This window comes from Canis aureus, chromosome 6 (genome assembly GCF_053574225.1).
Source record: "Canis aureus isolate CA01 chromosome 6, VMU_Caureus_v.1.0, whole genome shotgun sequence".
Lineage (NCBI taxonomy): Eukaryota > Metazoa > Chordata > Mammalia > Carnivora > Canidae > Canis > Canis aureus.
Window position 1 is genome coordinate 78,465,703 of NC_135616.1, and position 27,469 is coordinate 78,493,171.

The 27,469-nt window shown below is 42.4% G+C and overlaps 2 long non-coding RNA genes across 4 annotated transcripts in view; one reads left to right on the forward strand and one right to left on the reverse strand.

Annotated features, from left to right (window-relative positions):
• Positions 1-25,985, forward strand: part of LOC144316466 (uncharacterized) — a 63,228-nt gene extending 37,243 nt beyond the window's left edge. The window contains exons 3-5 of the long non-coding RNA XR_013382442.1: positions 6,760-6,802; positions 20,886-20,929; positions 25,231-25,985. This is a non-coding gene — a long non-coding RNA (uncharacterized LOC144316466). The remainder of the gene's footprint in view (positions 1-6,759; positions 6,803-20,885; positions 20,930-25,230) is intronic.
• On the reverse strand, positions 14,884-24,911 carry LOC144316468 (uncharacterized). 3 transcript variants are annotated; one of them, XR_013382445.1, is made up of 6 exons: positions 24,468-24,911; positions 23,121-23,218; positions 21,149-21,235; positions 18,867-19,022; positions 18,456-18,724; positions 14,884-17,207 (listed from the first exon to the last, which is right to left on the reverse strand). It is a non-coding gene; the product is annotated as an uncharacterized LOC144316468 (long non-coding RNA). The 3 variants fall into 3 exon arrangements; XR_013382443.1 differs by lacking the exon at positions 18,456-18,724 and having other exon boundaries at positions 24,468-24,908; XR_013382444.1 differs by lacking the exons at positions 18,456-18,724; positions 23,121-23,218 and having other exon boundaries at positions 24,468-24,904.
• Positions 25,986-27,469: the final 1,484 nt, after the last annotated feature.

A 27,469-nucleotide genomic window follows, 5' to 3' on the forward strand; every position in this document is an offset into this window, starting at 1 on the left:
CTCATTTTCTTTCCTTGTGGGAATTGCAGTGCAGAATCGAACCATATTGTGTGGTAGCGATCCTGGGGTGTTTGTTTCACATACCCAGGAGAGGCAAGAGGTGGTCACCACCCCCTTCCACTCCTCAACCTCAGATGCTCTTCCATCCTAAAAGGCCAGGGTACAGGCTGTCCTTGCACCTTGAGGCTCTTTCCAGGTTAAGATGACACAGGGTCTGATTTGACAATCATTTTAGGTAAATCATGGCTTTGTCCCAGAAGATAGGAGCAAGGGAAGAGAGGTTTTGAGGCTAGGAATTAGGCCTGGAAGCCTTCCTCCTGTCCTCCCTTCCCCCCTACTCCCCTAAATTTTTAGGTGGCTCCCCTCTACCCATTGACATGAGAAAAGGAAAAGGTGCTCCGCCTCACTACAACTCAGGAAATGGGAACTAAGATAGCAATATTTTAACCCTTGGAAGGATTTTGAACAGGAGAGAGAGATCTAAGTGCTTTGCAAGTCATATCTTTGTTCAATTAAAGATTTTGAAACAATGTGTAACCATCTAGATTTGTCTCAAGACATAAATGACTCAGATCAGGGTTTGTAGAATCTGGAATAATGGTATTTTGTTTTCCATAAAGAGTAGAATATACTGGAATACACACACACATACAAACACATATATCATGCAATACACTGGAATACGAAAATTCAGAAAGCTGGATTTGCAACCCAAACTCTGTTTTCTGGTTCCTCCTCAGCCTTCTTTCCCCCTTCTCAAACTCTGAAGTGTAGAATCTTTCAAGGCTAGTCCCAAATGCTGTACTCTTCTCACACTAAACCCACCTTGAGGCCACCTTAGTTGTGACCACAGCCCAATGCACTCACACTTTTTATCTTTAACTTTGATCACTTACTTGAGTTCCAGACACAAATATCCAGCTCGACATCTCCACTTGCTTGTCTCAAAGGCACATCTGGTCCTTCTTCAGATCTCCCTCCATCAGGAAGTGACCCTACCATGAAATAACAGCCAGTTGCATGGACCAGAAACCTTCTCCTACTCCTGACCATGTTCCCTCGTAAATACATGCCTGATCTGCCTGCTTCTCCCCACGTTCAGCAGCATCATCCCCAGCCCCAGCCCTCTAGCTCACACTCCCGCAATCACTCTATTAGGCTGCAGCAGCTGCATCCAACCGGTCTTCCTGAATCCATTCAAGCCCTGTTCCACTATGCTCTTCTCACAGCAGTGAATATCTTTATAAAACCCAGATTACAGCACTGGCTATTTAAAGCTCTTTAACAGATTCCACTGCCCTTGGGACAAATACTCAAATCCTACACATGGTCTTCTAATCCCTGTCCAGCCTGACCCCTCTGTACTCTCCAGTCTCATTGACTATACTTCGTTGCTTTTGGCTGTAGCCATACTGAATGCCTTCGTTTCTTCAACATATTATGTTCTTTTCAGCCATAGGGCCTTTGCACATGGTATTCCCTCTCCCTAGAACCCTCTACTTTCACTAGTGAACGCTTATACTTTTTCTTCTCCTTTCAATCCACCTATCACTTGCCTAATACCCTAGGGCCTGGACTAGGTGGGGTTCCCCTGTTGTATTCTCTTGTAGAGCTGCGTATACCTTTCTTTCATAGCATTTATCCAATGTAATCCAGTTGAATCCAATTCCAATTATACATTTCTCCCTATAATTTATTTTACATTGTGATTTACTGGATTGCAAAATCCATGAAAACAGGAATAAGGGCTGGTTTTGTTCATCCTTGTATTCTAAGCACCTACCACACTACCTTACACTTTAGGCACTCGGTTGAATATTTGCCACAAAAGGACATGGTATATTAATTTAAATCACTGTAAGTTGTCCCATAGTAACTTGAAACTTTCTTTCAGTTCTTTTTCAAATTTTCCTTAAATCCCTTTTGCATTTTCTTACTCCCTCAACCTCTTTTAAATCTTGCATTTGCCTCCTCTCCTCTGTTATCGGAGACCTTATTTGATTACATTTAAGGTAAATCTAATATCACCTTTAAACCATTCTCTGAGTATTCCTGAGTCTATGGAAAAATCCAAGTCATGACTTTCTCCTTTGTGTTTCTCATACCGAGTGAATTTTTCTCTTGCTCTCTCCTCTACCCACTCTCCCCACCCCCACTAGCAATTAGATCAACCATCAACCAGGGGTGACAATGAACCTATAGGACCCATCTTCACTATAGACTGTGTCCTCCTTCTTTAAGAAGGTGTTATACAACTTTAGGAGAAGTTGGATTTAGTAGACGATGAGTTCATGGTTATGACCTCATTTTTAAAATACCTGACCAACCAGCTTTCCGTCTGGGACATCTAACATGTAACTTCTTAGCCTCCTGGTCTTCTTTAAAGAGCTCCCCACTATTTAAATGCTTACTTTGTAATTAGTTGCTTAATATCTGTCTGTTCCACAATTAAGCCCTACAACTGGCAGGCACAAAGTAGAGGCCCACGCAATATTTTGAGTGAATGAATATAATTAACTGAGGTGACAATTTGGCAGAGTTTCCCACTTGGTTATGCTTTTCTCTAGGCAGCTGGATAATCTCATTAAATTTGATCATTGCTATACATTAAATACTATCATTAAGTATTAGTTTACTCTGGCATCTAGGTGACTCAGGTCATGATCCCAGGGTTTGGGGATCGAGACTCACATTGGGCTCCCTGCTCAGTGGGAAATCTGCTTCTCCTTCTCCCTCCGCCCTTCCCCAACCCCGCTCATTCTTTCTCTCTCTCTCAAATAAACAAAATCTTTTCAAAAATACAGTAATGCTAACACTACATTTAAGTAATTAAGTTAAATAATTACACTTAAATAGAGACTGTAGTTTTTTAAAAACTTAATTTATTTTTTTAGTAATCTCTATACTCAGTGTGGGGCTCAAACTCACCACCCCGAGATCAAGAGTTGCACGCTCTTCTGATTGAGCCAGCAAGGTGACCTGAAACTAGAGAATTTAAAGCAACATTTCGAGAAATGCAAAAATGTAGGTATAAATACTTTTCACATCCATCCTTACTGATTTTGATGGCTAAGTATCTTTCCCCTTTAAAAAGCATTGTACTTCGGTTCTTCTTCATCTCCAGAATTTCAAGTGGTTTCAAGAATTACCATGGGCATCTTCCCAGATTCAAATGCAACAAGGATTAGAGTATTTTCTACATTACTAGGCATAATGCCAAATATATTTCCCTGTACTATTTTATTTACTCCCTATTAGACCTCTCCAGAGTGGAAGTTCTCTCTAAATCCAGTAAGGTTCTCCTTTGTCCTGATTTCTGTAGTGTGTTATTGCCTTTCAAAAATTTCTAAGTAGCTCTTTACACCTGCAAGTTCCTCTATTTTGTGTATATCCAGAAGAGTGAGTCTTAAAAGTATCTTTAAGGGGCGCCTGGGTGGCTCAGTCAGTTAAATGTCTGCCTTCTGTTCAGGTCATGATCTCAGAGTCCTGGGATAGAGTTGAGTTCCCTGCTCAGTGGGGGGCCTGCTTCTCCCTCTCCCTCTGCTTCTCCCCCCTGTTCATGTTCTCTTTCTCTGCCTCAAATGAATAAATATCTTTTTTTTAAATGTATCTTTAACAACACTAGATTTAAGAGTTAAATATGAATCATGAAAAGCCCATGTGTATTTATTACTTCTTTGGAAGAATGATAGTTTCCCAAGATTTGGAAGAAAATAGAAAAAAAAATTACAATACATGATAGATTCCAGTCAAAAAGAATAGACATCTAAAAACAAGTAAAAGGAAAGGTAATTGGGAAAATAAGTCTCAAATATTATATGAAAGATCCTACTTACTATTAATGAAATCCCTCATAGATGCTGTGCATGCTCCATCATCCATGCTAAGCCCTTTGACATTTAAGCAATCTGCATCCTCCAGAGCAGACCTCATGTCTTATTTCTCTTTCTCTTCACAACATCCTCCAGAACATAGGCACACGTACATGTGCACACACACACGCATACATACACATGCATTTAGGTGCACACACATACACACACCCCTAGCAAAGAACCTGGCACAGAGTAGACTTTCAAATATTTTACTAAGCCAAACTAAATGATCTTAGTCTGTAATTGTAAAAGGTACAATTAGACATTTCACATGAAATGAACTATCAAAAATTATTTTTTTATTTACATAGACATGAAACTACTCAGGTAGTTAAACCTGATGCAATATGCAGAACTTCCCAAACAATTGTTTTTTTTCCCCACTAAATCATAATTCTCTATTATCACTAACAAATATTTTAGTTTATTTCTTTACCTTATAGTGATAGAAAGATAAATTATTTAGAAGATTAAAAATTGCATTTTCCTGAGGTACCTGGGTGGCTCAGTAGGTTAAGTGGCCAATTCTTAATTTCGGCTCAGGTCATGATCTCAGGATTCTGGGATCGCACCCCATATCAGGCTCCATGCTCAGAGGTATGTCTGCTTCAGGATTCTCTCTCCCTCTGCCTGTCCTGAGGGCATGCACGCTCATGCTCGCACTCTCTCTCTCTCTCAAGTAAATAAATAAAACTTAAAAAAAATACCTCAAGGGATCCCTGGGTGGCGCAGCGGTTTGGCGCCTGTCTTTGGCCCAGGGCGCGATCCTGGAGACCCGGGATCGAATCCCACGTCAGGCTCCCGGTGCATGGAGCCTGCTTCTCCCTCTGCCTGTGTCTCTGCCTCTCTCTCTCTCTCTGTGTGTGACTATCATAAATAAATAAAATAAAATAAAATAAAATACCTCAAATAAGAAGGCATTGGGAATATTTTATCAATCTTATTTTGCTATAATTTTCTATTATCTTGTCCCTGAGATAAAATGTTCAATATTCTAGAAGGGAGATAATGTGCCTCGAATACAGTGTGGCTGGAAAAGTGGGATATATAAATCCTCTCATCCGTTTTCCCTCTTTGATATTCCATCAATACCAAGTCATAGAGCACCTACCCCTTAGCAGGGATCCTCAAAATATTTTGGTTGAATAGAGAGCTGACCCGCGACCCCCCCCAGATCTGTTATAATTCTAACAGCAAAGTCTCCTGGAAAGTATGTCATCTTCTTTCCTTGAGCCCCCTTTTGTACCCATGGCAGTGCTGCAAACACAGGAGGACCATTCTGGCCAGAACTGTGTGGCTTTGTTCTAAAGAGTATGTCATCAGATGTACAGAATTGAAAGAGTTAAAATCAACTACAAAGGAGAAAGAATACGGTTATGCTGCATGTAATATATAAACTTTGCTGATGTTTAAAACATAATTTTCATTTAACATTAATTTTAAAAATTAATCTCATAAAAGATAAAACCAATATATCACACTGTCTTATCATAAAAGAAAAAATAAAACCAACATATCACACTGTTATCATCTGTAACATAGCCTTAGCTCTTATTTTTGAAGCCACTAAGATTTTAAAATCCTAATGTTATATATGCACCTGTATCAATTTTTTTTAAATAGCAGTAACAAAATTCAACAACCATTTGATTAGCTTCTTGTACAAAGCCTGACACAAGAAGTCAAAAAGAGCTCCAAGATGAAGATGACTTGCCCTTGCTTTTAAAAATTGAGAGTATAGGGATCCCCAGGTGGCGCAGCGGTTTGGCGCCTGCCTTTGGCCCGGGGCGTGATCCTGGAGACCCTGGATCGACTCCCACGTCGGGCTCTCCGTGCATGGAGCCTGCTTCTCCCTCTGCCTGTGTCTCTGCCTCTCTCTCTCTCTCTCTCTCTGTGACTATCATAAATAAATAAAAATTTTTAAAAAAATTAAAAAAAATAAAAATTGAGAGTATAATAAGTAATAACATGGAAATAACTGTAATAGAAGCAGAATTTTAGAACTATGAGAAATAGTATGGTGGAAATCAAGGTATAGGTGGGAAAATTTTACACAAGAGGTGACCTTTCAACTGGTCAGAGTTGAAGAATTAGTAAGACTTTGACAGACAAAGGAGAGGGTATTCCAGGCACCATGAGCTAAATAACATCATGAAAAAAATCAATAAAACCCATGCCTGTGTTGACGTTTCTGTTCTCAACTGAATGGTCACTTCAGTTACCTGAAAATTGTTTCTCTTTCTTTGAGTTGTTAATCTAAGACTGTGCTTTTGAGTGGGGCTATTTTTATTTCCAGAAGTATCACCTCCTAAGCTAGAGATCGGTCACTGCCACCAAATTGTAGCCTAACGACTTCACATGGGACTAGTCTCAAAGAGCTGGAGATCTACAGAGAATTGAAAAGTCTATACATTCCCAGAAATTAAAAAATTTACAAATCTAATCAATCACACTAAAAGGCAGGGTGGCATACAGTCTCAAGTGCAAAGGTTCTAGAAGAGATGATTGCAACCAGCTGTATACTAACCCGTAACCTAGTTCCAATTCACTATCCTTTTGGAAACTTTCATCAACTACTCTTGATGCAATAGGCTCTGGCAGCATGACACATAGTAGGTGCTCAAAAAATATCAGCTAGATGACAAGCCTTTTTTACATGACTTTTGTGCCCAGTTTGTAATAAAGGCTGTTGAAATATTACATAAAAAGAACCTGCTCTGAACACCGAATTCTGCATTTATTTATTGTCTTTTATGTCCAAAGCACTGATAGTTTGTGGGCCTGTTCAGTTTGCAGAGTGATTTATCATGCAATGTGTCTTATTTGATCCTTACAACAATCCAGAGGGATAAGTAGGGCAAATCCCACTACTTCTATTTTGCAGATGAGACGACAGAGATTCACCAGGGTCAGGAGACTCGTCCAAGGTAGGAGAATCAAGCCTTGGCTTAGACTTAGATTTGCAGTCAGTCTACTTTCCACAATGTCACACAGCTTCTATACGTTAGTGCCTTTCTTTGACTAGTCTTGATTAATACTCCTTATGTAACGAGACTTGATTTATGTAATGAATAATTATTTTCTTAAAGAGTATTTATTTATTCATTCATTCATTCATTCATTCATTCATGAGAGACACGGAGAGAGGCAGAGACACAGGCAAAGGGAGAAGCAGTCTCCCTGCGTGGACCCCAATGTGGTACTCGATCCCAGGACCCCAAAATCACGACCTGAGCCAAAGGCAGATGCTCAACCACTGAGCCACCCAGGCGTCCATGTAATGAGTAATTATCACTATATATTTATAATTATTATAATATATAAAAAATAATTATAAATTTTAATATTTAAAAATTATATATAATAATTATTAATATATAATTACTAACATATGTATTTAGTATCATCTCTCTAGCTACCTATACAAAGGGGGCTATATAAAACAAAGTATAGAAGCAATTGCATTTTATTTTCAAATGCAAAAACAAACTTTTCATTAAAAATTGTGATGAGAAAGCATCGGCTGAAGCTTAATTTTATGGTAATGCTCATGCACATATTACGAAACACGCAGGAAGACTCTCTAGCTAAACGCCCTAAGTTTCTTCAGAAATCACTTCCAGTCGTTGCTTGAATTGGGCCAGTGACTTATTTCTGCGCATAAACAACGTGCAGGGCTAATTGTTTGCGTAACATAAAATGTTCTCAAGTTGTCTTTGGCCAATGGACTGAGAACAAGGAGCCTGACTGACATTCCACAGATCTAAATAATAATTTGATGGTTAGCTCATTACAGGGAATGTGGTAGTGTAGAACAACTATAGTACATCTATTCTGGAATTTTAGGGTTTCTACAGAATCCATCCATGATTTGTTTATGATGTAGAGATGATTGACTCTGTCAGTTACTAATAAATGGTAAATAAAAAAGTAACCTGTGATATTAAAGTACTACATTAGCTACATTGTGATTAAATTACAGTAACACCACCAGCTATAAACCTTTATAGAATCTTCTCAACCATGCAGTAATTCTCCTAACTATACTATTATGTAGAGCACAAATATTTCTTTGTAAGTCCAAAGCAATACATCAGGGAAGCGTTTACTGCTGAAGCTAGATTGAGAGTAAATGCATCTTGGGTTGCTATGAATAAAAGCTCTAGCTTCTCATTACTTTATGACAAGACACAGAAATTCACTTTACTTTTCATTTAAGCTTTTCGGCTTCCGTTTATAGATGTATGCCTTCACGCTTTTATTCCCTTCTTGCTTCAGCCGTACGTAATAAATGATTATAAATTTTCACATTTGACCACCTCTCTGCTAGTCTCATGCTTAATGCACAAAGTTAGGAAGCCGCAGGTAAAATTTCACAAACACTTTTATTTATGATGTTGTCCTTGGTAACGGAAATTTCAATGTACTGAAATGAAAAGTATGATTAAAGGGATACGACATCCCGACAAGGATAGTAGAGGGCAGCCTTCTATTTCCTACTGAAAATATATAATACTTTTTTGACATCAATTTCATAGAGAATAGACATGGGTTCGTCGTGGAAAAAAAAGACACAAACATGTTTCTAACTTCAGTCTTCTTGAATTTTCACTTTTATAACTTACATTAGAAATACCTTACCTTGCACTGATGAGCTCTCGATGTGAAAAAATATCTTATTATTAAATCACTATCATTGAAATTTAATATCAAGGACTGAACAGAAATTGAGGAAAAAATGAAATTTGGAATGAAAGAATTCTTTTTTCTGGAAGGTAAATATATGTAGAAAAGTTCTGATTTTTTTTTCTGATTTTACTTCAGTAACTGATTTTGTTATTTTAAATCTCTACGAGGCGGACAAATTGGAAAAGTTAGACACATTCGTAAAGAAACATAGCCTCTTGCGTAATTTCCCCAAAATTACCATCATGCAAACAAAGTGCAGGGCAAGTGTGTCTCCTTATTATAACAATAATATTTGAGTGCTTGAGGCTGTGCATTCGCCTTTTCCTATGACTTCAGGGAAGAAAGAAACTAAATGATTGGTAGAACTTCCTCGCTTCTCAAATTAAATTCTGCTCCTCAAAAGTGCAGTTTCTGTGCCTGGAAATTAGAATTGCTTCAGACCCGCTGGTTTCACCCACAGTCTTACTCTGGTCTCCAGCCAGTTAATAAAATGTGTTATCAGTAGATTTGAGTTCAAGGATCATTATAACTCCTTCAGCCTTGTGCTGCCACAGCAGGCGTGAGAGCTATTTCCTACTCAATGAAGGAAGATATAACATCTTGATTTCAGATCTCCGGAAATAAGATATTGTGGAGATCTTAAAATATATATCCTCTTGATTTCGTATCTATGGAAATAAGAAACTGGAAACTTACTTTGAATAGCTGCAGATTCAGCCAGAGAGGTGGGCAATCTCTGGGCCTTCCAAACTGGGTTATCTTTAGGATAGTCCATGTCTGTAGCTTAAGTGTCAACCATTCACTCTGGACGTGTCTACTGAGTCTCCAGGTTGTGCGGGGCACCGTACTAAGCCCAGGAAACGGGGGAAGACCCACAGAAAGGCATCAGGCATAGCTCTTGTCGTCCAGCAGCTTACAGTGTGGCAAGAAGATAAGACTTGCACGCAAATAACTAAAATTACAAGTCAGCAAATAATCAGAGCCATATGAGCAGCGAGGTAAATTCCATGAAATTACGTCGCGTTGGAAGGGCCTGAGCGTAAATGGCATCTGGTAGTTGCAGGGAGTTTGGGTGGTCTGCTCATCGGTCTTGGTTCATGGCTCGGGCAGAGGTCAGTTATTCAGTAGATTTGAGTGCTGCCAGTTAAGGACCAAGCGCTAAAGACCCTACGGAGTCCCTGATGCCACAGACAGATCCAAAGCACAGACAGCAGAGGAGAGGGTAAGACAGGGGAGAGGGATGATGGGTCCGGAGAATGGAAGGTGAGGCAAGACCCTGAGCACCCACAGCATCAAATGCTCAGTGCTCTTTACCTTAAGACACAGGACGTGTCGAAGAAATCCTTGAAAGGTACCTTTGGGTTTTGAGTTAAGAAAAAGTATTTTAGAAGCCGAGGCAGAGGGCTTGCGATACAACGCATGTCCACAGTCAGTACATTTTTCAGAAAGTATTCTACTGCTCCTTGGACTAAAAACAAAACAAAACAAAAAATCGAGTCTGTGCAGCATTTCAACAACCTCACAGCTTTCTTCAATAACTGTTCCTACAAATACTTTCTGACAGCTTTCATTTGTTGCCCTGCTATTGCAGAACCCTGAAAAATATATTATGTCTCATGTCAGTTATAAAAATAACACCACAAATTATAACCAAAACAAAATTACCCGGTAATTATCATTTAGATGTCCATTTGAATCCTTTTCAGAGTTACTGTTACTTTAGTCTGCTATTATGAGCCAGACAATTTAATACAAGGCACACTAGAGGGGTTTATTTAAATCTTACTCCTTTACCATGTGCTACAATAATATCTGAAATCTACCTTTCTGAGCACTCTGTGAGTGCCTTAATCTCAAGAGCACTTCTAAATACATTCAATACTTACAGCCTTACGTTTGACAAAAATAGGCATGGTAAACATGTGGTGTCAATTATGGGAAAAAACCGAACAAAGGTTAGAGGAATAAGAACAGAGCTCACACTTTCTTTTAACTTGTTAATGTCTCTGACCCTTTTGTACAAAAAAAAAAAAAAAAAAATCACTTTAATCAACATTATATGCATTTCATTCTGGCCTTACCATTTAACAGCCTGTAAAAAATGTTTGGCTATCAATTATACACATCAAGTTGATATGCTGCAGGACTGGGGGTCATTTATGCTTGCAATTAAACCTGAGAGGGCTTGAGGAGACCCACATGGTTAGCAAGCCTTCTCTCTCTGCCCCACTCAGCCTCTTTGAAACTGCCAGTGATGAGGACGCTTCACTAAACTTACCCAAGACCTCTTTTCTCATCCTAGGAATTGAAAAGCCATGATCATAAGTATCGTGAGTTTCAAAGCTAGGGCCTTCTTTTCCAGTTTTGCACTATTCCCTCTCCCATTGTATTCACAAGCCATAGTTACACACACACACACACACACACACACACACACAGATGTTAGTCAAATAAATTTAAAAATTGATTCTTTACTTGCTTTGAGTTTCATCTGAAGCCAAAACAGTCATCCCAGTCTAACTATGGCCACGGATGTCTACAGGGCTGGAGTATGACATAGGACAGCACACGTAAGTGCCCCATTTATAATCACGAGCCAGAGGAGGATGCACCAGAGGCCACATCACTGCTTACATCCTCTTCATCTTATAGGAAAGGTGATGGAATGTGCAATCTAAAATGACAAGAAGAGATTCTCAATTGAGTGGCCTTAAAATGGTGTGGCTTCAGACCCAACTCAACAGCTCAAAGTCTATGTTAAAAACGCACGAACGGAAGGAAAACTACCTTATATCCAGCAGTGTGCTAATTGATATTTTAAACAATGTTCATCCAAAGGCCAGGCTGGAGCTCCAAAGCAGATCAATATTTTACTTCTTTTATTGAACGTCATGAAGTCTTCCCTTCCCATCCTTCTCTCCAACCTCAGACTCAGATAAGAGGACCCATCCATCGGATTTCAAAGCAGATTTTAAAAGACACTCCTTCAACATTCCTTCATTCATTCAGCAAAGGTTTACTGAGTGTCTACCATGTATAAACACATGGTGGTTGGTGCTGGGGGATTTATTACTAATATATTTTGAATATATCCTGTATGTTGGAGTCAAATTCATCTTGATATGATACAGTACCTAATCCCAAAGGAACTCCCCCTTAGATTAGACAGTTCTAGAAATTAGGAAAAAATTACTCTGAATGCCAATTAGGAGCAGCCATCCAATCTCCAACTTACAGTGGTAAGAGAAGCTCTTGATGTTCTCAAGCATGTAAAGATCAAAATTACACTAAATTGACTAGTAAAGGACAATTTTCAAACGCCATGGCTTGGCTGATGCACAGAACATTAATGTCTGGAGACTGCTGGCTGTAAGGAGCATGTTTTAATTGCTGCATTTTTTACCATAACATTGACTCTGTGGTCTCTTCCTCTTTGTGTTAGCTTGTTATAATAAATAGTGGTGTGTATAGCAAGGGAAGGAGAGGAACATATAGAGATATCTTAGTGTTCTACTTTTTTATGATGTTAGCACCTTTGGCTTTGCTCCTAAAAGCATTTTTGTTCTCATGCTTGTTTTCAACATATTAATCTAATGAATAAACCATTTTTATTAGAGGGCTTTATATTGATGAATTGGAAATACTACTTCCCATCTGTAAGTCTAATTGTGTATACCCTATGAAGGTAAATGGCCGCATAGATCGATTTGCTATTAAAAATGGGTGTTTTGTTTATTTTAAGGGAGTTTTAAAGAATCATTTCTTCTTATGGATTCAATTGTTTTTTTAAATATTTTTTTAAATGCCAACAGAGAGGAATCTAATTGTCTCGTACAGTTATAATCTCCCAGTAATATCCTCATGGGCTTAAAATAGGTCTATATATCCCCCCAAAATGTTGAAGTAAATGAGAAAAACCAGCTCACAGATAAATTAGCATATCTATTCTCCAATTTAATACCATTTTTTTGATGTTCAAAATAGCTGAGATACCATAAAAGTTTAACCTCCAAACAAAATGTAGTCACAAATCCATTGATCAGATTTTATTACAAATAGTAATCCAAGGTTTCATGCAAAAAAAAAAAAAAAAGATTGCAAATTGCCTACAAGTGAACTTGGAATATTTTATCTGTTTTTAAAAAGAGCTAAAAGGAATGAAGTCTAGGAGTCACTTTAAACACCTGAAAATATGTGGTCATTGAAACAAGGAAGTTTCTGGGTTCTTCTTTCCACTCCAGGAGAGTTGGAGCATATGCCTGAGTTATTACAATGCATTGATCTGACTCCAACCTGAAGTTACTAAGGTTTTATAAGGCTGCAATAAAGCTTTCTTTGCATTAACCAGCCAAGCACATAAACATTTTAATGAACTGTTTTTACATGGTTCATTGGGCAGCTACCAGGCTACTATAATACAAATCACCTCTCCGCCACATCCAGCTTTCTCATGATGGTTGTACTTTTTCAGTTTACCAAATGCAAATTGAATATCATGGCTATGGAGCTTAATCAAATACTTGACTATTCGAGCATGAGAAATTCTCAGCCTGGAATTTGCTGTATTCGGAGACAGTCACTCAAAGGACTGAATCACAGAGAATTTCAACTCTTAAGCTTCCAGAACAAAAGTGAAATTTATCATGAAAGTCATGGAGGCCACTAAAAAATAAGCCCCTCAAAGTCACCACTCTGTTGAAATGGTTTAAGGCAATGAATGACAGTATTACCATGAGGAGCAAGTAGCTGAATCACCATTAATCATGAAGAGATGGGATCCCCAAACTGATATTTCTCTTAGTGACCCAAAGACTGGAATGAATTATTGAACTCAATACCGATGCAGATCAAATCTCCTCGGAATAATTAAGTATCATTACTGACAAACATTTGTGTGCATTCTAGTCAACACTTAAAGTAACACTAAATTATTAAATATTTATTATTTCTTCTGAGAGCTTTATGACACTGTATGTATTTTTAAGATTAAAGATTAACCCAACACATAATTTAATAATGAATGCAAATTATAAATGAATATTTAACAAACCATACCACATTTTATGTCTTAACATTTCTTCTGCCATTGATATGACTGAATGAGAAATGGCCACATGATGAATTGTCCTGCTGCCTAATGCCCCAGTGAAAACAAGGTGTTTTCACCTTGATGTGGCCTTTAAAATAAATTAATTTGTTAACATTTAAAAATGCAGTGTAACAGATGACATAAAACATTTATAAGACAGTTTATGAACCAACCAACCATGTTCTAATCCAATAATATTTATTAAAACATTTTATTTGGCTAATCATTTCATGGTCAAGATTTGGAAATGTTTGTTTTTCAAGTTGAGTCAAGGATTTAAACGCTACTAATGGTACCATAAAGATGTTATATGGTGTTAATATAACCCGAGTATTAAAAATATAATGAATTTGCTATTTATGAACCATAAAGTTTTACCTTACCCCCAGAATAAATTTTATATCATTACAGACCTATTAATACACCCTCTCTGTTTTTGCTCCTCCTAATTCCATCTACTACCTTCCCTAAGATATATTTGCAAGCCAAATTTATAAATATATGAAGATAAATCAGATTGATTTTTTTTTTTACTCTGGAAAATATGTTTGTATTGAGCACAGAGTAGGAAGTGGTTCTTTTTCACTTTAAATTTTATGGTTATCACCTTAGTGTTTCTGAATTAGCCAGGAACCGCTGCATATATTAAGAAGACATGGGTCAGATAAGCAAATTCCCTGTAGGAGAAGTTTCAGCTCCTCCGCTAAATTAAAACCTTGAAGGAGGGCTTTCTGTTATTGAAAAATTAAAGGATCTCAGACTTCAACTATGCATACCATTGGATGCTATGATTCAGGGACTATAACACAGAGGAAATCCTAGTTATTAAAATGTTTATGCATATAAACATATTTGCCAGTAAAACATTGGCAACAACCCCAAAATATGAGCTATGGGGTAACTCTGGGCCACCTCCTGGACAGAATATTATACATCCATTAAAAACCTTGTCTGTGGAGGTGCCTGGCTCCGTCGGTAGAGTGTAAGACTCCTGATCTCAGGGTCGTGAGTTCGAGCCCCATGTTGGGTATAGAGATTACTTAGAAATAAAATCTTTAAAACAAACAAGACCTTGTCTCTGTATCATATTTAAGACCGTTGCAAGTGCTATGCATAAAATAGAATGCTAAGTGGGGGAAAGGCAGGATGCAAAATTGAGTCTGGTGCCTGAGCAGAACTATATCAAAGTAAAACAAAATCCTAAAATAAGAAAATTACACTACAGGCAGAAAGTATGAGCAGTTACTTTTATTTATTTTTTCATCAAGAAATAATGTAAGTAGTATGTGAAGTCTTTAAAACAAAATATTTTCTTTAATGAAGTAAGGAGTTTGGGGCACATGGGTGGCTCGGTCAGTTAAGTGTTGGGACTCTTGATTTTGGCTCAGGTCATGATCTCAGGGTCATGAGATCAAGCCCTCGGCAGGCTCTGCTCTGGGCGTGAGCCCGCTTGAAATTCTCTCCCCCGCCCCCGCTCATGAGCATGTGCTTGCTTTCTTTCTTAATGAAATAAAAGATGATAAAATAATAAAATTCAGTAAGGAGTTTGAATTAATACTGCTAGTTGATATGTATCTTCCTTCTCCTTCCCCAGTATTTGGAAATAATCTGGACTTAGTCATGGTGTTTATATGTTACTGCTCTGAGTTCTTTCATTATTATTACTATTTTTAAAGATTTTATTTATTTATTCATGAAAGACACACAGAGAGAGGCAGAGACAAGGGGCAGAGGGAGAAGCAGGCTCCCTGCGGGACTTGATTCCAGGACCCTGGGGTCACGCCCCAAGCTGAAGGCAGCCGCTCAACCCCTGAGCCTCCCACGTGCCCCTTAGTTCATTATTATTATTATACATAATCATCATTTGTCCCAAAACAAGTCACTCTAATACAGAGGATGGTAGATTAGTTGGAAAGATGTCATAATAAGGATCTTAATTGCCTTGAAATTGTTTGTTTTAAAGATTTTATTTATTCATGAGAGACACAGAGAGAGAGGCAGAGACACAAGCAGAGGGAGAAGCAAGCTCCATGCAGGGAGCCCGACGTGGAACTCGATCCCGGGTCTCCAGGATCAGGCCCTAGGCTGAAGGCAGATGCTCAACCGCTGAGCCACCAGGCGTCCCCAACCCTGAAACTGTTAATATCAAGACCACATTCACTGACCATTTGGTTCTTCCTTTTCTGTAGCCGCTCTTTACTGCCTTTCCCCCCTCACTCCAGATCTTTTTCATTTTTTCTGCAAAGCTCAGGGCTGGAACTGCGGTTCCAAGTGATTTTTCAACTTACGTCATCTTTCTTCAAGGCTTTTCTCAGGTTCACCCCATCCGTATGTACGATAAAGGTTTCCCTCAGCTTAAACAGGAACGGACAGAGTGGGGGCTGAAGGGAAGGAAGGATCCAGGTATTTCTCAGAGTTGTCTTCCTTTTTTTTTGTAGGTGGCTGTTTTATTTAAGTCCAGGATAGTTAACGCAGTGTCCTATCAGTTTCGGGTGTACAATACAGTGACGCAGCACTTCCGGACATCACCCACTGCTCATCACAAGTGCACCCCTTAATCTCCATCCTCTATTTATCCATTCCCCCTGACTCTGCCTGCCTCTCAGAGTTTCCTTACACAGGAGACAGGAGACGCAGATGCTTGCTGTGCTGGTGAACTTTTAGAACCACCGCACTGTTCGGGCTCTGAGTAAATATAAAGGCAACAGAGACTTTGGGGGATTCTTGTGAAGATTCAGGGAGGCGAGACAGGCAAAGCACTCAGTGCAAGGCTGGCTGCCTAGTACGTGCTCAGTACGTTTCAGCCAGCACCTTCTGCGCAACCACTACCCGGCTGCAGCAGCTGCAGTTTTCTTCTTGCCAGCAGGATCAAAAAGGCAATCCCAGGCTCATCCCCAAGTGCTCAAGTTTTTGCTGATTCTTTATACCGTCAATTTATTTTCTCTTTAAAGTTCAAACCACTTTAACAATGGAATTCCGCACCTTAAAAAGCAGGCTAACGAGCAGATTTTAACAAGTACAATTCCCAAAGGTTGGGTCCTTTTTCCAGAAGTGTTTATAAAGTGGGTAAGCAAAGGCAATAGATAAAAATCAGAACAAAATATCTGTTCTCATTATATTTAGGAAGACCCAGGGCTAGGTCTACTCATGACTTAGGTAGTCAGAGGTCTGGATGACATCCAGCTTCCTCCCTCTCTCCCTCAAGAGAAGGAGCACCACGTGTGTATCAGAAGTGCTGCATCTTGGTCTTACTTGCTGCGCTTCGGTAACCGCACCTGATCTCCTGGTGTTACGACCTCCTGAGGTTTCTCATCCAGGATTTGTGTCTCACCTCGCTGTAGAGCCACACGGGAACCAGAGCAAGGTTTGGCAAAAGAGATTTCCCTGTGAATGCCTGCCCTAGGGAACTCATCAAGTTCAAAGTGGGCACAGGGCCCAGCAGAGGGGGGCCTAGGTCTGTCCGCCCTCAGTTGTGGAAGTCACCCCAGGACGGTGTCGATCCCCGATGTGAGGGCCGGATTGAACACACGTTTCTTGGCTGTCTCAGAAGCCACCTAGGGAGTGGAAATGGGAAGCAAACTCAGCACCCCCGCCCCTGCCACCCCACCCTCCAGCCCATCAGCAAACTTTCTGAGCGTTTTTCACCTATCCTTGAATGTGGCCATCCCCTCTTATAGTCAGCCTGGAGCACGTATAAAGAGGAAGCCACCAACTCGTATAAAAAGCCTTTATAAGCATCTTTACAGTTGCCTCTCTCCTTCCAAGCCCACTCCCAGCTCACCCCCTGGGGTGGTGGCCACACGCTTGCTGCCCTATAAACATCAAACATCTTCCACTTGTGATTTTTATGCCAAATCATAACGGCGATCGGAACGCTCGAGTACTCTGTTTCGTTCTAGATGTTGCCTCGCCTCCTCTAACCTGTATTCAGTGATGGTTTTTTTGTTTTTCCGAGTAAGAGGAAGAAGAGAGGAGGACCGTCACATGCATACCGCAGGGCCCTGGGCAAGGGCACAGTGAGTGTCACCTGGAGACTCGGTTCCTTTGGCTCTTGGACAGCGGGTCCACAGGCAAAGCACCGCACGGCCGCTCCGAAGCAGCAGCAGTGCACGAGCTCTGCCTTTCTACGTGTAACTCCAGGAGCAGGGAGACACAAAACCAATTCCCCCCAGAGGTACAGACAAAGAAGAGCACCCTCCCAGAGGAGCCTGATGATAAGTGGCCGCGGAGAGCATCACTGTGATCAGTCAGAGAGGCAGGCGAGTTATTAGCTTAGCCCTGAACCTCCTACTTAATGTAGGACCAGTGGTGATGGTTAACAGACCCTAGCTGCGGTGACAAGCCTGGGACCTGCTCGAGGAAATCCAATTGAAAAGCAGCCAAGAGGAACAACAAGCTAGAAACAGATGTTCCAGCTACCAGGATGTGCGCGCATTTAACCTGAATATGGGGTTGGGGTGGATAGGAGGATTCGTGTCTAAATATAGTGATTTCACCTCTTCCCCCACATAGATATTGTCAAGTTCAATTTTAGCCATCCACATTAGTTTTGCCAAAATTTTCAGCAATTTCTTTAAAATAAGAAGATGTCAAAATCATAACAGCTATTAAGGGAATTCAGGGTATGTGATTTATCTGCCAAGTTTTACTAAAACATTTCAGCTAAATCACACATCCTTAAATTCCAGTCTCCTAGTAATTGGAAATTATCTTTAAACAAGAAAAAAAAAAAAGCTGCCCCAATGAAATTCAAACAGTTCATGTAATTATTGGATGTCATGTTACCACTTGGGTAAACTCACATTAAGAGAGTTCTATTTTCAGCAGTCCTCTTTAGCCACTTCTGGTTACTAAATAGGGGAGTTTATGTTGATAGAGGTGTGATCACCGTGCAGAAAGTAGAGCCCAAGCTTGACAAAATCGGTTAATTAGATTTGAACGAGAGTTGAGTCCTCTGAACCATGGCAATATGTCATGTACATTAGGAAGCATTCTCCTTCATGTCAACGCAGTTCTGGTTTTCTCTAATGGGCTTTATAAGAGGAGAGAGACCATCTCTCTGTTGATTTTTCTGAAGAAAAAAAAAAATCAATACTCGCAGTAGATTTTAAGCAGATCTAATGTAGCACAGCAATATGGTCATATGAAGATAAACATACGTAAAGGATTCTAAAATGTGAATTAATGCATGCCACACTAAGGCCAGATCTTACCCCAAATTCACGTTGTCATTATGTGTATCTAAGGCCAAGAGTAGCTACGGACTGTGTTCTCCAGCAGCACTTCATTTTTTATTGGTCGGTTTTAATCTGGTACATTTTTGGGGTCACCGAATTCTTATTTGCTTTAGAATACCCGATTATATCATCCTGTAAAGGAGAAAAGAACGTGAGCCGTCGTTCTGTGTGGAAATTTATTGAAGGTATTTATGAAGAGGGTGATCCTGAGGAATGCAAGCTTTTAAAATCCAAGAACAGCAGCAAAAATAAATTAATCAGGAATTCATCACTAATTTATACATGAATCACTTACAAGGAAGGTAAAATGGTTCAGTAAATTATGGATTTACAAATAAACTTGATTCTAGGGCCTTGAAAAGAAAAAAAACTTTGATTGGAATATAGATCCATTTTTCCTGAAATACAATTTTTACTTCAACTTCAGAGAAAAGGGACATTAAAAACCAAACCCCCTCTATGAAAATTCAAGGGGAACTGTTTTCTGATAACAGAAGAAATCGATGGCAATGGTTCACGGGACCCATCTGCTCTCCACAAACTCAGGGGTGGGACCCGTCTATCGTGTTTCCAACTCATTCTCATGAATTCTAAATTGTCAACACCTAAGGTTAATGATACCTGTCTTTTTGCTGTCATAAACAGTTAGGGTGGTTTAGCAAGAGATAAATCATCCTCAACAGAGGGTTGTGCTATTGTTCTCTTCAAACAAAGGAAAAAGCTTATTTCTATATAAATCTTAGACACTGTTGTAAGAGAATAGACTTATTTTCTTTCTTTTATACTCCAATGAAATTCTTAGTCTACAACACCTTTCTTGATCTGGAACATCATTTAAAAAAAAAAAAGTTTGGAGAGTAATAATGAAGAGTTTCTATGCATGATGGATCACTCTAATCTCCAAATACGCACTGATTTTTTTTGCACAGTAGGAAAGCCAACCATCCTTTCGATCATGAGATAACCAGTGCCGTGATCTGAAACATCCTCCATTCAATCGCGGACCATACTTTTAGCTATTAAATAAATACACAGTGATGAAGAGGGGTTGGGGGGGATAAGAACGTTACCAAGAACAGCCAACAAGTTCATCTGGCAATAACTGCATATGAACAAAAATTTCTTTTAGTGAAAAATATCAAAGAAAATACACACTACTTTTTTCATCCTTCCAAATCTTAAATAATTTGGAAAATTATTGGAAATATAATTGGAACTATATTGGAAATATTGGAAATATAAAAAAATAATTTGGAAAATATGCCGCATATAATTCAGCAAGCACACTACTAATTTGAGAATGCAGTCATTAACACTATCCTGTAAGGTCGGACGTATTTTGTGTTGTATGTTTTTCATATGCACGAAGTATACATATAATATTAGGGTAATAAACATATCAGGTACTCCCTTATTATTTCATTTAAATGAAATAAGGCCAAGAGCTTAGCAACCAAATAACACAACGTGCTTAGAGAGGACTTTACAATTTTAATAGAGAATGTCCTCGAGTGAGGCACAGTGGTGACACAGCCAGAGATGGTGGCAGTGGTCATGCTACGAATATGTTGTAATGAAAAATATATCACACCCTAAGAAATTTGCCAAAAATAGCAAATGAAAACGTACCTATGATAAGATGAATGGCTTTTCCCCTACGAGCCCTCCACTCAGCTCTCCCTGCCACACACACCCACCCCCCTACCCCTCTGGGGCGCTCTATTATCAGTATGGCACAGATGCTTAACCAGCTCCGTGAACTAGTAGCCTGCCTCTTCTCCTTGGCCCAGCCCTCCGCACACCAACACGCGGACTTAGCCACACGCACATCACAAGTTCTTCCAATCCACGTCTTTGCCTTACATGTTTCCATCCTTGCCAGACATGGGGACAAAAAGTTTATTTGCTGCCTAATCTTAGCCAGCAAACAAAACCCAGCTCTTTGGGTGGCTGCCTAAGCCTGTATTGCTGGGTTCACACGTTTTTGTTTTTCAGGATGACGTAAATCAAAGAGTGTTACCAACTCATTTTGCAAACAGGTAAGCCAAGTTCCAGAGCAGTGACCCATGCCCAGCGCCACAAAGCTGGCCAGTGACAAGGCTGGATCAGAATCCAGGGCTCTGTGTGTCTCCTGCTTCACTCAGTCTTCTTTTTGTCACCTCCGGCCTCAAGGAGTTGGTTGGCCTGGGTGGAAGTGGCAGTTATGAGGTTTTAACAGATTTCCTTTCTGCGGCCCAAAGTCCCCACCCCGTGAATACCTCATGTGGCAGCTTTACGGTGGGAGTTAGCAAGTCCAGGGTGCAGTCGTGTCTCAAGCAGCTGGAGTCTCCATTTCTGGGTGTGTTCTACAAAAGGCAATCCAGTAACTATTGCATTATATTCCACAATGACTCAATGGCAACTCATTCAGCCCACGAAGATTTATGGAGCCCCCAGCAGTGCTAGGCGCTGGGGTAAGGACACAGGGCCCACCAGCAAGCCTTGGTCACTGGCTGAGGCAGAGAAGTGAACTGACCACCATTCAATCTGCCAGAGATCAGCTGCTATGGAAGTAGGGGCACCTGACCTGGGCTAGGGGTCCAGCGAGGCCTCCTGGAGGGAGCTGAGCTAACGGCTTGGAAGGGTGCATGGGAATCAGCCACAGGGTATTACTATGCATAGTAGGAATATTCTTTCATTCTTTTCACCTCATTTTATTCTCATCATGATACTCCTGAAGGGTAGGCAGGACAGGCATTGATTTCACTTAAAAAAACAAATCCAGGCTAAACAGAATAATGGGCTTAAGGGTGGCCAGTAGTACAGCTGGGCGGCGAGCCGGGTGCATGATGAGCTCCCAGGAGCATGTTCTTTCTACGAGTCTACATTCTCCTAAAGCATCTTGAGAGCTGGAGCCACTTCTCACCGAAAACAACAGGGATGGGGGCACTTGGGTGGCTTAGTCGGTTGAGCATCCGACTTCTGGTTTCAGCTCAGGTCGTGACCTCAGGGTCATGGGACGGAGCCCCATGTCGGCCTCTGTGCTCAGGATGGAGTCTGCTTGAGGTTCTCTCTCTCCTTCTCCCTCTGTCCATCCCTCCTCTCACGAGGCACGTACTCTCTCTCTCTCTCTCTCTCAATACATACATACATGAATAAATGCAATCTTTAAAAAAACAAATCTGGGATGAGGGTCCACCTCCACACTCCAGAGCCCACTTTCCTGTGTTCTTGGTCTACTTGGAGAGATGGCATCCTAGTTGGTACAAAGGAGCCGACTTACAGCCAAATCGTGTCCCGCCAGGCCTCAGAGAAGGTGACCCTGCCCAAGAAGGACCCCAGGCCAGATCTAGGATCTCAGTGCCTGCAAAGCTGCCCACCCCCCCCCCCGCCCCCACCAGAGGGCAACCTGCAAACCAGAGCCGCCCAACAGCTCAGGGCCCTGTACTGAGCCACTTCTGGAGGCTCTATCTGCTGGTTCGCTCCCTTTTCTTTCTCCCCTTGGCCTTCCCCACCCTAAATGCATAGCCTAAAAACCCCCTTTGCTTCCCCATTCCCTCCACAAACACACATACACACACACACACACACACACACACACACACACACACACATTTCTAGCCTTCACCCCACTTCCCATCTCTTGTGGTGATTCTAAGCCACTCCACGGTCATCCTTTAGGTCAGGAGTTACCACGGCATTTCCAGAAACTAGAAGGCACTGCCGATGCCGAGACGCTACATGTGCTGTTCATTTCAGCCCTAGGGGAATACTTTTGCATTTTTTCTCTTATTTGGAGCTTTTCAACCAGTAAGCCTAATACTTTTGATTTCTATGTGTATCATCATAAAATACCCACTGTCCAAAAGTCTTTCTATGTTATGGGCTGTTTATCCCTCTCCTTCTTTTACAGTTTTCTGCATTTTCCAAAAGTTCTATGATGATATGTTGTTTTTAAAAACATGGGGGGGGGGGAGCTTAAAATATTCAAGTATTCCCACATAGGAATATATTATTATTATTAAGAATTTTCTGTAAGTGGTAGCTATGCATGTCTGGTTTTTCTTTATTTCACTAGAATTCACATGTATTGCTTTTGGATGTGTACACTGAGGCCAATCCTAGACAATTTTTGAGTGATGAGGAGCAGCTCCAAAATAGTAAACATAATGAGTGCCTATAGGGTGAAAGCATTTTTAGAAAACCCATTAAGAAGCAAAGATAGAAAAAACAGATAGAAACGGTGCCTACCTTTCCCACCAGTCTCCACCTTCATTGGATGTTGGCAACCCGTGGACTCCAGCCCTCACGGACCATGTCTTTAAAGTCCACACTATTGTCTGCATTACCTATACAGATACAACGCCTACTATTCCTGAAATGGTCTAAGAAATATGGGAAACAAAGACTTTTTTTTTCCCCAAAGACTGTTATGTCAAAGTGTATTTGTCTATTCTCCCACTGGTTTATTTCGTGCTGTGTAGACTACTACATTTTTCATAGTTGAGAGAGCCAGAAACAAAGAAAGAGAAATTATGGTCAAATTATGGCATCATACCATTAACGTGCAGCGATAGTTGCTGCTAGTGTACGATTACTACTTTTCATATGATTTTCACTTTTCATCCTCTTGTAAAATGCTGTGAATTTACTGCTGAGCCTGTGTACTGCTACTCTCCTAAAGAGAAAATTACTTCTTTTAGAGGATCTGCTTGCACAAGCGTAAAATCTTTGCAGCTCTCGGGAGCTGCAAGAGAACCACATCGGACTTTAATATGCTGAGCTGGCTCTTTTGAGTTACCTGTTCAGAGAACTTTGGGCAGGGGTTTTTGCAGCATGTCGCTTTCTTTACGTTTTTGTCCACTCACATCCTCGAGTGTCTTACCGAGTACCTCCTAAATGCAGTTGACCTTCCCAGATGCCGTGAGGGACACCCAGATGACTCACATAGGGTCCTTGCAATAGAGAAGCTTGTCAGCTCACTGGGGACGGGGCAGAGAAAAGCCACAACTAATGAGCGGGCAGGAAGGACATTCCAAGCAGAGGAATGGACAAGCGCAAAGACCCCGAGGAAGACATGAGCATGAAGGTCAAACGTGCTAGAAAGGAGGAGAGAGGAGAATGGAGAAGTGGGAGCAGGTGAGATCTTGTAAGAGAGGGGCACTTGAATTTTATCCTGAGTATGATGAGAAGCCATTTGAAAGCTTTGAGCAAGGGAATGAGGATATCTGACCTTGTTTTTTGTTTTAACGATCCCTCCAGCTCTGAGAAGGATAGGTCATAGGCAGCTAAGAGAGAAGCAAGGTCTGCAGAGGTGGAGGCTAGAGAAGATGGTGGCCCGGACTAGGGTGGGTGGCCATGCGAAGGGCACTGAGACTCCCAGAGACAGAAGTCAGAGCAGAGAGAACCAGGCTGTTCACCCACCAACAGTGCCCTGGATTATTCGAAGGCATTCTGGAAGGGCCCCGTAAATACACAATGAATGAGCACATGGCTGGCTGAGGAGAATCGCTCCCTGGAATAACTCCCACATTGGAGATGAGGAAACCCATTCTAGGCTCAAGGGTCTCTGAGAGGCCACATTGATTTTAGACTTACCTAGATCAGCTCCACCTGACAATCTTTTCTTCCACCTCGAGATTTTCACGTGTCCCAACAGATGTGCTCCATGGCTCCAAAAGAGAATGACTTCTGGCCGAGGGAGATCAAGGAAGCCAATTAATATCAGAGCCAAAATCCCCCATTCACTAGCATCCTCTAAAAGTAGCAATAATTGGGGCTTTTGTGTGCTTCCGAGAAAGTTCTACGATGCATTTAAAGATCGTTGTGGTAGTTGTCTGTTCTTAAAATGTTTGTTGAAATACAAAAACTGTCAGCATCGGTGCTTCTCAACCCTGGCTGCATATAGCAGGTGCTCGAGGAGCTTTTAAAATATACTCTCGCCCAGGCCCCACCCCAGGCAGATGCCATCAGAATCTCCGGCATGAGGCCCAGGCAGCCATCGGTTTTTAAAAGCTCCCAGGTGATTGTCATGTGCGTCAGAAGCACTGCCCTAGGTGAAGTGAGTCACTTTCCTATCTGCCCTTCACCACAGGACATGAGCAATCCTGTGGACAGGCTACCGATGACACAACGTTCAGCCTCCTTCATGAGGTTGACACGCACCCTCCCCTCCCGAGCACTTGCAAAAACTGCTCGCAAAGCTTAGGATACAAATACATTAATCAACTTTAGGCCTAGGAGTGGGCAGACAGCCCAAACCTCTGGGAATCCTGCCTCCCCTGTGCCTTCCCTCCTTCCTTCCTTTTCCTCCTGCTCCTTCTCTTCTTCTCATCCTGGTTGTCTTTCCACTCTCTCCCAGCAGGCCTCCGGGACACCTGCTGTGACATCGCAGACAAGGCCAGCTACCCTGGAGGCTTGCGGCTGCAGACCTCTGACCTGAAGAGGAGGTCTGGATAGAAAGTAAAGCTTCTCAAGAGGCCAGAGCATATATAAAAGTCTTGCTTTGCTGCTGAAGATGTGCTTTGCTGCTTTGAAAGCAAGTCTGGCAGTTCTTTAGAAGGTTAAACATGGGAGTTATCATATGGCCCAGCAATTCCACTCATAGATAGATTGATGATAGATAGATGATAGATTTAGATTGATAGATTGATCTTTGTATCTATACAAACACACACACATATATGAGAAATAAAAGTGTACCTGCACAGAAACATGTATACCAATATACATAGCAGCAATATTCATAAGAGCCAAAAAAGTGGAAACAATTCAATGTCCCTCAGCAGGTGAATGGATAAATAAAATGTGGTCTAAGCATTCCGTGGGATGCCGTTCTTCCCTGAAAGGAAGGGGGTACCGACACATGCACAATTTGGGTGAATAGACAACACTAAGTGAGAGAAGCCAGGAACAAGATGCCACGTATTGTCTGATTCTACTCACGTGAAATATGCAGAAGACGTGCATCCACAGAGGCGGAGAGAAGCTGGTGATGGCCAGGCCGGGGGGCGGGCGCTCCCCGGTCGGCCCTTTTGGGGCGATGAAAACATCCTGGTTCCGTGGTGACGGCTGCACAGCTCTGCGGATCCGCTGTAGGAACAGGGACGTGTGTCTAAGTGGGCCGACTCTATGCCGTGTGCATCATCTCAATAAAACGGTTAGAAATAAAAATAGTGTACTTCGACAGGGGCAAGCTGTGAGTGCTAAGACGACCATGCTTTTATTTTGTATTTAAGGATTTTATTTATTCCTTTTTTTTTTTTTTTAAGATTTATTCATTCATGAGAGACACAGAGGCAGAGACATAGGCAGAGGGAGAAGCAGGCTCCATGCTGGGAGCCCGACGTGGGACTCATCCCAGGTCTCCAGGGTCACGCCCTGGGCCAAAGGCAGGCGCTAAACCTCTGAGCCACCCATAAATAGGGATTCCTATTTATTTATTCTGAGACACAGAGAGAGAGGCCGAGCCCCAGGCCGAGGGAGGCGCAGGCCCCACGCAGGAGCCCGATGGGGGCTCGATCCGGGACCCGGGTCACAGCCTGGGCCGCAGAGAGACGCTCCACGCAGCCCCCCGCGCTCACGACCATGTGTCTAAACCGCCGTGTAGACCCCCAGGGAGTGTCCCTATTCTCCGTAGAATATTCTAGCCCGAGAGGCCCGTCTGCTGCACCGGGGGCCGGGGGAGGGGGGGGTACCCACTGCGCCCGCCCTGCGCTCCCGGCCCAGGCGCCCTCCATCCCCGCCACCACCGTCCGCTCCCAGTCCCGCCCCTGTCCTGTCCGCCGCCTCGCGCCCAAGTACACGAGGGCGAGGGCGCCGGCTTTTCCACGAGAGCTGGGAGGCCGACCCCGCAGGCCCCCCAGCCCACCGCCCCCCCCCCCCCCCGCTCCCCTGCATCCCAGCCCACCCCCACCCGAGCCCCCAGGCATCCCAGCACCTCCCCCAGCATCACCCCCAGCCCCCCGGCATCCCAGCACCCCCCCAAACCCCCCGGCATCCCAGGCCATGCCCCCCAGCATCCCAGCCCACCCCCCCCAGCCCCAGGCATCCCAGCCCCCATCCCCAGAGCCCCCTGGCATTCCAGCCCACCCCTGCCCCCAGAGCCCCCAGCATCCCAGCATGCCCCCCCAGAGCCCCAAGCATCCCAGCCCCCCCTCCCCAGAGCCCCCCGGCATCCCAGCACACACCCCCCGGAGCCCCCAGGCATCCCAGCCAACCCCCCCAGCCCCCAGGCATCCCAGCCCACACCCCCAGAGCCCCCAGGCATCCCAGCGCCCCCCCAACCCCCAGGCATCCCAGCCCCACAGGGACCAAGCCCACCCCTTCTGCTCCCTCTCCATCCGCCAACACCCCCGGCTGGAGGGAAGGGGCTGCTCACAGAGCACAGCTGCTGGGGCCACCGGGACCCCAGGCGGCAGGTGCCCGGCGCCCCTCCCTCCCTCAGGGCATCTTACCCTTCAGTCCTTTACGGTGCTGTTCCCATCCCGGGGTTTCCAGAAACGTGGGCCGCTGGGAGGGCGGCTGGGGTCACAGAGCAGAGAGTGACAGGCGGTGAAGGCCAGTGAGCAGCGCTCCAGAGCAGCCCTTTACAGCCCAGG